A 9,038-nucleotide genomic window follows, 5' to 3' on the forward strand; every position below is an offset into this window, starting at 1 on the left:
GAATGTGAATAGTGGTATGTGAATACATTGAAGATTTGATGATGGCAGGAGGAAGTGAATCAAAAGGACAAGCAAAATATCCTTGTGGAGCTAAAAAGATATATTCAATCAAGAAGGATCAAGTATTCTAGAATTGAGATCTATAATAAAAAATTAAGCTCCATCAAAAATTAGGTCATCTCGTTGTTACTCTCTTACCATTGTAGTAGTGATCTAAATCTCTTAAAAGAGTTGGCTTAACAACTATTTGTAAATCCTATAACAAGGTGGGAGTTCTCCTAAATTGTCTAAAGACCTCTAGAAAGGAAACTCCTAATAGGGTCATTAAATCCTCTAACAGGTCACATGTAATAGTGTGTTTTGTAACCTTTAATAGGGATAGCTCCTAACAGGGCCCACTTTAAAAGAGTGAAAAATAATAACTAGTTACAATTGGTGGTTTTTCCCAAATTGGGTTTCCATGTTAATTCTCAGTGTCAAATGTGTTCGTGCTATTTCTATTATGTGTTTGCAATAAGTTGAAGTAATAAGTAGCTATAGATAACATTTTAAGATTTGCATGTTAAGAAGTTACCTAGCATTCTCAGTGTTTAACAAGTTACAACATTTCTTTACTGAGCATCAATAGGATTAAGTTTTCACATAATTGTTTTGTAATGATATCTAAGGGATCTAGGATTTATTATAGTAGTAATTGATTCACCTCTCCCGTCTTAGTTACTCCTCTTATATTTCCAAAAATTGGTATCAAAGCTTTTGGTGCTTGCAGAGAAGGTTTCAAGGACCTAAGTTAAATATCAAGATGTCTTACTAAAGAGAGATTCCCAAGTTGAGCAGAGACAATTTTGCAGCATGGCAAGGACTTATGAGGTTACATCTAGAAACTATCAGTGATTTAGGCTGTAAATATCTTGATGCTAAATACAAGACTTCAGCTAGAACATTATCAATTGAATAATTTGTTGAAAAGAAGAACCATAACATCATGATGATTGATATATCATCTGCTCTTAGTTATGCTAAATTTGATGACATAAAAGATTGCAAAACATTTCATACAATGTGGACCAAGCTAAAAGACATTTGTGGAGGAGATGATAATGTAAGAAGAGCCAAAGTAGAAAGTCTTAGAGGTCAATTTGATTAGATGAAAATGAGAGAAGATGAAAACATTGCAAAATATGTAGAAATAACCAAAGCAAGTGTGAGCACAATCAAAGCATCTGGAGGAGACATTGATGAAAAAATAGTTGTAAGCAAGGTACTGCTATGCCCTTAATATTATTGTATATATGGTTATTGTTAGAGTAAATAATTATTATTTACTCTTTTACTTAATTTTACTTAGGTTAATGCATTTTTTATTAGTTGTAGAATAGGAGTTGTTGACAACACGAGAGTTTGTTCCTATCTAAGTCATGCTTATCCTCTCACCTTGATCGAGGATATCCCACATTTTGTGGACGTATGCTTAGTTATCATTCTTATCTCCTGGCACTTTCTAAGCTTGTTTTACAAGCTTCCTAGAGGCCTTTATAAATAGGTTCTCCATTTGCATTTTTTGTACATCAATTTCATTTTCACATTGTTGCAATATAATTTTTCTTTGTTGCTTCAAGCTCTTGTTCCTTCCTTCTTTGGTTTCTCTTTAGCAAGTGATATTGGTGCATTGTGAAGTTGACTTTCATCAACTTCTACATGGTATCAAAGCCTCCTTGTTACTTCCTAGTTCAAAGGATTTTTGAAGCCATAATATAGAGATACAAACCCTAGTTTGTTTATGATTTTTTCTTCAATAGGGAGGAAGAGCATTTTTTCAATATTTGAAGAAAAAGGAGAAAGAGGGTTTGACATAATAGATCTAACATTTTTTGGGTTTTTTCTTCTTTTTTTTGGAGGTGTGACGGTGGCGATTCAGAAAAAATAACTATAAAGGTGATTTTCAAACAATGATATCTCCCTCATACAGATTCATTTTTCAAGCAATTTTTTTTTGGTTTTGGGATAGAATTTTGTGATCTACACATTGGTGTAGGAAGTTTGACATCTTTGTTCTTGAATTTTTTTTGTAACTCAAAAATCCCATTTTTTGCACCTTCAAAGGCTTTATTTGGGCTCATATGGACACATGTTTCAATGCTATTTTTAAAAAAAGTGCATGATTTATTGTCTATATTCTAGATTTGGAATTAGTTTGGAGTAATATTGAGCTCCTATTTTTGGTTTTGAAGTAGAGGCTTTAGTTTCCTCCCTCTCTGCATCTAGAATCCAAGTTCTTCTCTCAATTTTTGTGCTTTCTACAATTGTTTCGTTGGTATTTGAGAGATATCTTTATTAGTTGTGGGGGCATTTTTTTCTTCTATAAGTTACATCAAAATAAACCCTTATTCTTCTATCTTCTTCTCTTAATGTTGGATCCTTCTGTGACCTAGCTCATGCCACACAACTATCACAATTGGAAAGCACAAATGACTAGGCTTTTCATGTCACAAGGTTTATGGTCATGTCTGGATGAGAACCAACCTATTCTGTTGTGCCCCTTTGAGGTTCTTTAGCACGGAAACAAAATAGATGAGGCCATGGGATTGATTGCACTGAACATTTCAGATAGCCTACTAGCTCACTTGGATGCTTTGACCACTCCACGAGCTTATTGGACCAAATTTTAGAACTTTGCACAATGAATGAGTTCTAGGCACTTCAACTTGATGCAAAGTTAACTTCATTGTCACTAGACAACTTTCCCACCATTGAAGACTTCTTGTTGAAGTTCAAATCTCTGTGTGTAGTTTTGCAGGGATGTGGGAAAAACAAAATAGATGATGAGTGTATCTTTTTGATACTCTCAAAGTTGTGAGGATAGTATTAGATCTTCTCTTCCACTTTCTACTCCACTATAGATACCTTAGGTAATAGAAATAAAATGCCTTCTTTTGAGACATTTTGTGATTGGTTGACATGGGAATAGTCCAAGATCACTAAGATTGATTCACTTATAGGTTCACAGTGATAGGCATTGCTTGCCAAGGATACATAGGAGCAGAAGTTGAAGCAGATACTTGATTCCTCTTCTCAGCACTCTACTAGTTCATCATCTTCTAAGAAGAAGGAGAAAAAGAAGAATGAGACTTCTACCTATTCCTATTTTCGGAAGGGATCTCATGATGAGTCACATTGTTTTTAGAAGAGATTTGATGGCTATGAGAAATAGATTGTTGATTTGCAAGCTCTCCTTCATAAGAGCACTATTTCCTCTCTATCCCCTTCTACCTCACAAGGTTCTTCTTTTCAAGCTTCTTCCACCTCTTTGACATCTACACTGGATCTTCGAAAGGGTCATACATTATAGGCTTCCATTGCATCTCTTTCACATGTTCCTTTGATACTAGATCCAAGTGCTTCTCACCATATGATGTCTTCTCAAGGTGTCTTCTCCACTATTGAGGCTTCTCTCATTCCTCATATTCTCATGGGGAATAATACTACCCTACTAGTCTATGAGAAAGTTTCAGTTCACATCTAGGATGGTTTATTCAATGATGTATTGTATGTTCCATCTCTGTTTGCAAACCTTCTCTTGATTTCTCAGATTATACATAGTGGATCAAGGAAGATAGTTGAGTTCATTGCTGATTTAGTCTACATTTGGGATCGTGTAATAGAAGGTCTTATTTCTATAGGGGTAGTTGATCCTTCCAATCGTCTCTACACATTCTCACACTTTGGTCCACCATCTCCATTGTCGGAGAACACTACTTCTCTTTCATAGAAGCATCATGTGGTGTAGTTAGGGTACTTGAACCTTTGTATTGTTCTTGAGATCCTTGTTTTGACTTCCACACCACATCTAGTTGATGGCTTTTCCCTTCAACAGGATTCTTCTTTAGCTCTGCCTGAACCTCTAGTTCCATTCATCGAGCCTCTAGGTGCATCTATTACATATTCAACAAAGGACATTCATCTCCTCTTTCATGACAGTGTTAGCACACCTGTAATTAGGATTCTCATTCAGGATCCTCATGTTTTCTCTTTTCAACATTAGTTTGGCCTTTCTGTTTCACCTCTCATTTAGGGGTTTTCTTGTTCTATACCCTTGTTTCTTCCACATTAGAGTTTCATTGGTTTGATCATTTCTATAGGGGCTCCATCATTCTGGGGGGGCTTTGGTGTCTCTTCTCATGGGAGAGCTAGTTGTACTTGTGGTTTTGAGAGAGTCTCTTGAGCCATTTCTAGTCTATGCTTGGGATTGTGGAAGTTGTCCTTGGGGGTCTTGTTGAGGACTTCCTTCCTTCATATATTTTTTTTCAGCATGTTTGTTCTCACCTATTTTTGGGGGAGGGTTTTACCCATGAGGTTTTCCCTCTTTCCCCATTTTCAAAGGTTTCATTTCTTTGCATTATACATGGGTACCTAACATGACCTTGTTTTTGGGACCCATTCTGCATTTCATCTTAACCATTGTGAGCTTAAGTGCATTCCCCTAAGTTGCACTTAAGGGGGGATGTTAGAGTAAATAATTATTATTTACTCTTTTACTTAAGTTTACGTAAGTTAATGCATTTTTTTATTAGTTTTAGACTAGGAGTTGTTGACAACATGGGAGTTTATTCCTATCTAAGTCATACTTATCCTCTCACCTTGATCGAGCATATCCCACATTTTGTGGATGTATGCTTAGTTGTCATTTTTATCTCTTAGCACTTTCTACGCTGCTTGTACAAGCTTCCTAGAGGCTTTTATAAATAGGCTCTCCCTTGGCATTTTTTGTACAATAATTTCATTTTCACATTGTTGCAATATAATGTTTCTTTGTTGTTTCAAGCTCTTGTTCCTTCCTTCTTCAATTTCTCTTTAGTAGGTTATTTGTATGTAGGTGATCTTGGTGCATTATGAAGTTGGCTTTCATCAGCTTCTACAGTTATGAATAGTCAACTTGTGGCTATCTTAATCCTTAATTAAGTCATGCTATCATTATTATATTATAATTTAGGTAGGTAGGTCAGCCTAGGTGTTTGAAGGGTTTTGTCTATTCAACCTAAGCATAATTAGGTATATATAGGAGGTTGTGAGTCTTATTACATCATCATATTGTGAAGTGTGTTCTCATTGGAGATATTTGGAGGATTGCCCCCTCAAAGTGGCCTATTAATCTCATCTATTATCAAGTATTTATATAATATTTTATATTATATCTTCTAATGTGCTAGTTATTTCATTACAAGTGGTATCAAGGTATGATCTTGGCACCTTAGAGGCAATATTTTTTCTCAACAGTGGGGTGATACTGTGAAGAGCATAACTTTCAGATTTTAGCAAATTTTTTTGAAAGATTTTTAAAGGGTTTTAGAAGAATAGATTAAAGAAGCTATAGTCCAAAATTTAGAGGAATTGGAGAAAATTTGAAGAAATTATTGTAGAATTACTATTTCTACACATTTTCTTGAGATCCTCATATCTCTCACATCCTACCGAATTGGAGTATAAGTTGTATTGGGTTTTTCAATACATAGTAGAGGAGCCTAAATTCAAAGCTTGGAGAAATTGAAAAACAAAAATAAGAAAGATATTCTCTCTCAAGGCAACAAATTTGCTAATTTTTATGGGGATATTTTTCCAAGTAAGGATTTCTTGGCCAAAGTAAGTTACAATAAAAGATAAATAAATTAGAGAATTTATATTTCATTTGTGTGATTTATTTAAAAAATATTGGTTTCCATCATGACAGCGCCTCCAACAAGAGGGAAAAAGAATTCTACCACACCGGTGAAATCCTCTAATCAAGATTCGGGAGAAACAAAGGATAGTAAGCCCAATGAGGAACTTAGTAAGTTCAAGGAAGAGGTTAAAAAGGATATGTGTGACCTATGAGAAGATATATTAGATATACGAAGCATGTTAAGCACCTATATGAATGAAACAAGGAAGGAGCTCTCAAGCCAATCAAGGTGAAAACTTCAAGTTGACTAATAGTGATACAAATTTAAATTAATCCTTTGGGATCTAGGAATTTTTTTCCAAAGGTGGATATACACAAATTTGATGGCAAGGATTCTCTAAGATGGATAAATCAAATGTAGATTTTTTTGAAATACATCAAATCACATATGGAAAAAAGGTTATGATGGCTTCTTTATATCTAGAACCAAATACATTAATTTGGTATCATTGGCTTTGTTCTCATAGGAGGAAAAAGGGTCTCATTATATCATGGTCAATTTTTATAGAAGAACCCCAAGCATAATACAACAATAGTGTGACAGAAAACTTCTTTAGCCAACTTGCTAAGCTTCAACAAATAGGATCAGTTAAATATTATATTCAACAATACCAAAATCTATCCTTAAGAGTGGATACAATTACAAAAGAGAACTTGAATGATTTATTATTGGGTAGTCTCAAGGATTACATTCAACATGAGGTACACATGTTTTGTCCCTATTCAGTAAATGAGTATTTTATATTGGAACATAGGCTAGAGGAGAAGTTCTTGATTTCTAGAAAGTAGGGGGCTAATGTGACAAGAGACAAAGGATATTCAACACCTTATCTTCCTCAACCTACAAGGTTGACTCCACAAAAAATTGAGGAGAAAAGAGAAAAAGGGTTGTCTTTCAATTGTGATAGCAAATATAGTCAAGGACACAAATGTAGTGAAAAGAAATTGTTCTATATTGAAGGTCCAAGAGAGGAAGAAGAGGATGAGCCCATATTAGAGGAGGATAGGGAGTTAGGTGAGGAATCACATTATTCCCAACCAATAATTTCTTGTCATGCACTTTTAGGTTTCAGTGCACCACAAACTCTCAAGGTAGTGGGTTTCTTAAAGAAGTAGAAAGTAACAGTGTTGGTCAACTCAAGTAGTACTCATAGTTTCATCAACAAAAAGTTGGCAACTCTTCTAAATTGTTTTATGTATCCAACACCAGAGTTTTAGGAATTGATCATAGATGGGGGCATAGTTAGTCATTCAGGAAAGTGTCATAGCATCAAATTATCCATGGGAGATTATCAACTTGATACCCCAATGTATACGATATCCATGGGTACAATAGATATCATTTTGGGAGTAAAATGGCTTTACTACATTTGGAACAATTGAGATGAACTTCCAAGCAGTATTCATGTGATTTCAATCACAAGGAAATGTAGTGGAGCTAAGGGGATTGAAGGAAAAATACCCATAGATGGTAAGCTCTCATCAAATGCAAAAAGGTCTTAAGAAAGGTGCGGATGCATTTGTGGCCCAGCTATGTTCATTAGAATTCTCTCAATCTAATGCTCTTACTCATCTAGATTTACAAGCAATAATTGATCGTCACTCAGTGATTCTTAAAGATATGCCTAAAGGAATTCCTCCTAAGAGGGATCATGACCATGCCATACAACTAGTTCCAAGGGGCCTTATAGGTATCCACACATACAAAAAAGTGAGATCAAAAAAATTGTTGAGGAAATGCTAGAGGCAAGAATTATCAAGCATAGCCAAAGTGTTTACTTCTCACCTATTGTGTTGGTGAATAAGAAGGATAAAACTTGGCACATGTGTCTAGATTATAGAGTGCCCAGTAAGTACACCATTAATGATAAGTTTCCTATTCTAGTTATTGATGATTTCCTAGATCAATTAAATGGAGCTATGTATTTTACCAGGTTAGATCTTAGCTCGGTTTATCACCAAATTCAGATTAAGGAGGAAGATATTTGTAAGACAACATTTCAACCTCATGAAGGTCATTATGAACTTTTGGTGATGTCATTCAATCTTACCAATGCACCATCTACATTCTAAAGTTTGATGAATTCAATTTTTAAGAAGTTCTTGAGAAAGTTTGTGTTAGATTTTTTTTATGATATATTAATTTATAGAATTACTTGGGAAGAATATTTGTAGCATGTAAATCAAGCATTAAAATTACTTGAAGATCATCAACTCTATGCTTAGTCATCCAAGTGTACTTTTGGTCTTAAGGAGGTGGGGTATTTGGGGCACATAGTTTCACATGAAGGAGTAAAGGTGGACCCTAAAAAAATTAAGACTATCATGGAATGGCCTATTCCAAAAACTATTAAGAAGCTGGGGGATTTCTTGGGATTGACATGATACTATAGAAGATTAGTGAAGAATTATGGTCGTATAGCAGCACCCCTTACAACTCTATTGAAGAAGGATTCTTTTCATTAGAATGAATTTTCTAATGTATCATTTGAGAAATTGAAGAAGGCTATGTGTACAACTCTAGTGCTTGCCACTCCAGACTTCACCAAGGAATTCGTTGTGGAATGCGATGCTTCTAGAAATGGGATAGGAGTAGTTCTCATTAAAGGTCAACCAGTTACTTTTGAGAGTCATCAATTAAAAGGTAAAAATCAACTCAAACCTATTTACAAGAAGGAAATATTAGAAATCCTTGATGCAGTTAAAAAATGGAGGCCTTATTTAATGGGTCAACACTTCAAGGTTTAGACAGATCATCATAGCATAAAATATTTTTTGGAACAAAGATTATAATTTGAAAAGCAACAAAAATGGGTCACTAAGATGTTGGGATATGACTTTGAAATTGTATACAAGAAAGTGAAGGGAAATATTGTGTTTGATGCATTTTGTAGGAAGGATGAAAAAGATGAATCGTTATTGTGTGCCCTTTCAATATTACAAGAAAAATGGGTCGTAGAAGCCAAAGAAGAGTGGAAAAATGATGTTGCAATAAGAAATCTCATCTAGCAAATAAAAAGTGACCCTAGTCATTCAAATAAATTTTGTTTAAGGGGGGATATTCTTTGGTATAAAGAGCCCTTGTATCTCTACAATAATTCCATTCTTAAACAAAAGATTCTCAAAGAACTACTTGAGTCCCCAATTGGTGGTCATTTAGGATTTTTGAAGACATATCATAGGGTCAAGAAATATTTTTTTGGGAAGGGCTAAAAGGTGATGTTCAAAGTTTGTGGTTGAATGTTTGGTTTGTCAAAGACATAAGGGGGAAACAATCAAGACACTAGGTCTCTTGCAGCCTTTATCTATTCCTAGCCAATGT

This window comes from Cupressus sempervirens, chromosome 2, assembly GCF_028749045.1.
Source record: "Cupressus sempervirens isolate cs-2001-9-10 chromosome 2, ASM2874904v1, whole genome shotgun sequence".
Lineage (NCBI taxonomy): Eukaryota > Viridiplantae > Streptophyta > Pinopsida > Cupressales > Cupressaceae > Cupressus > Cupressus sempervirens.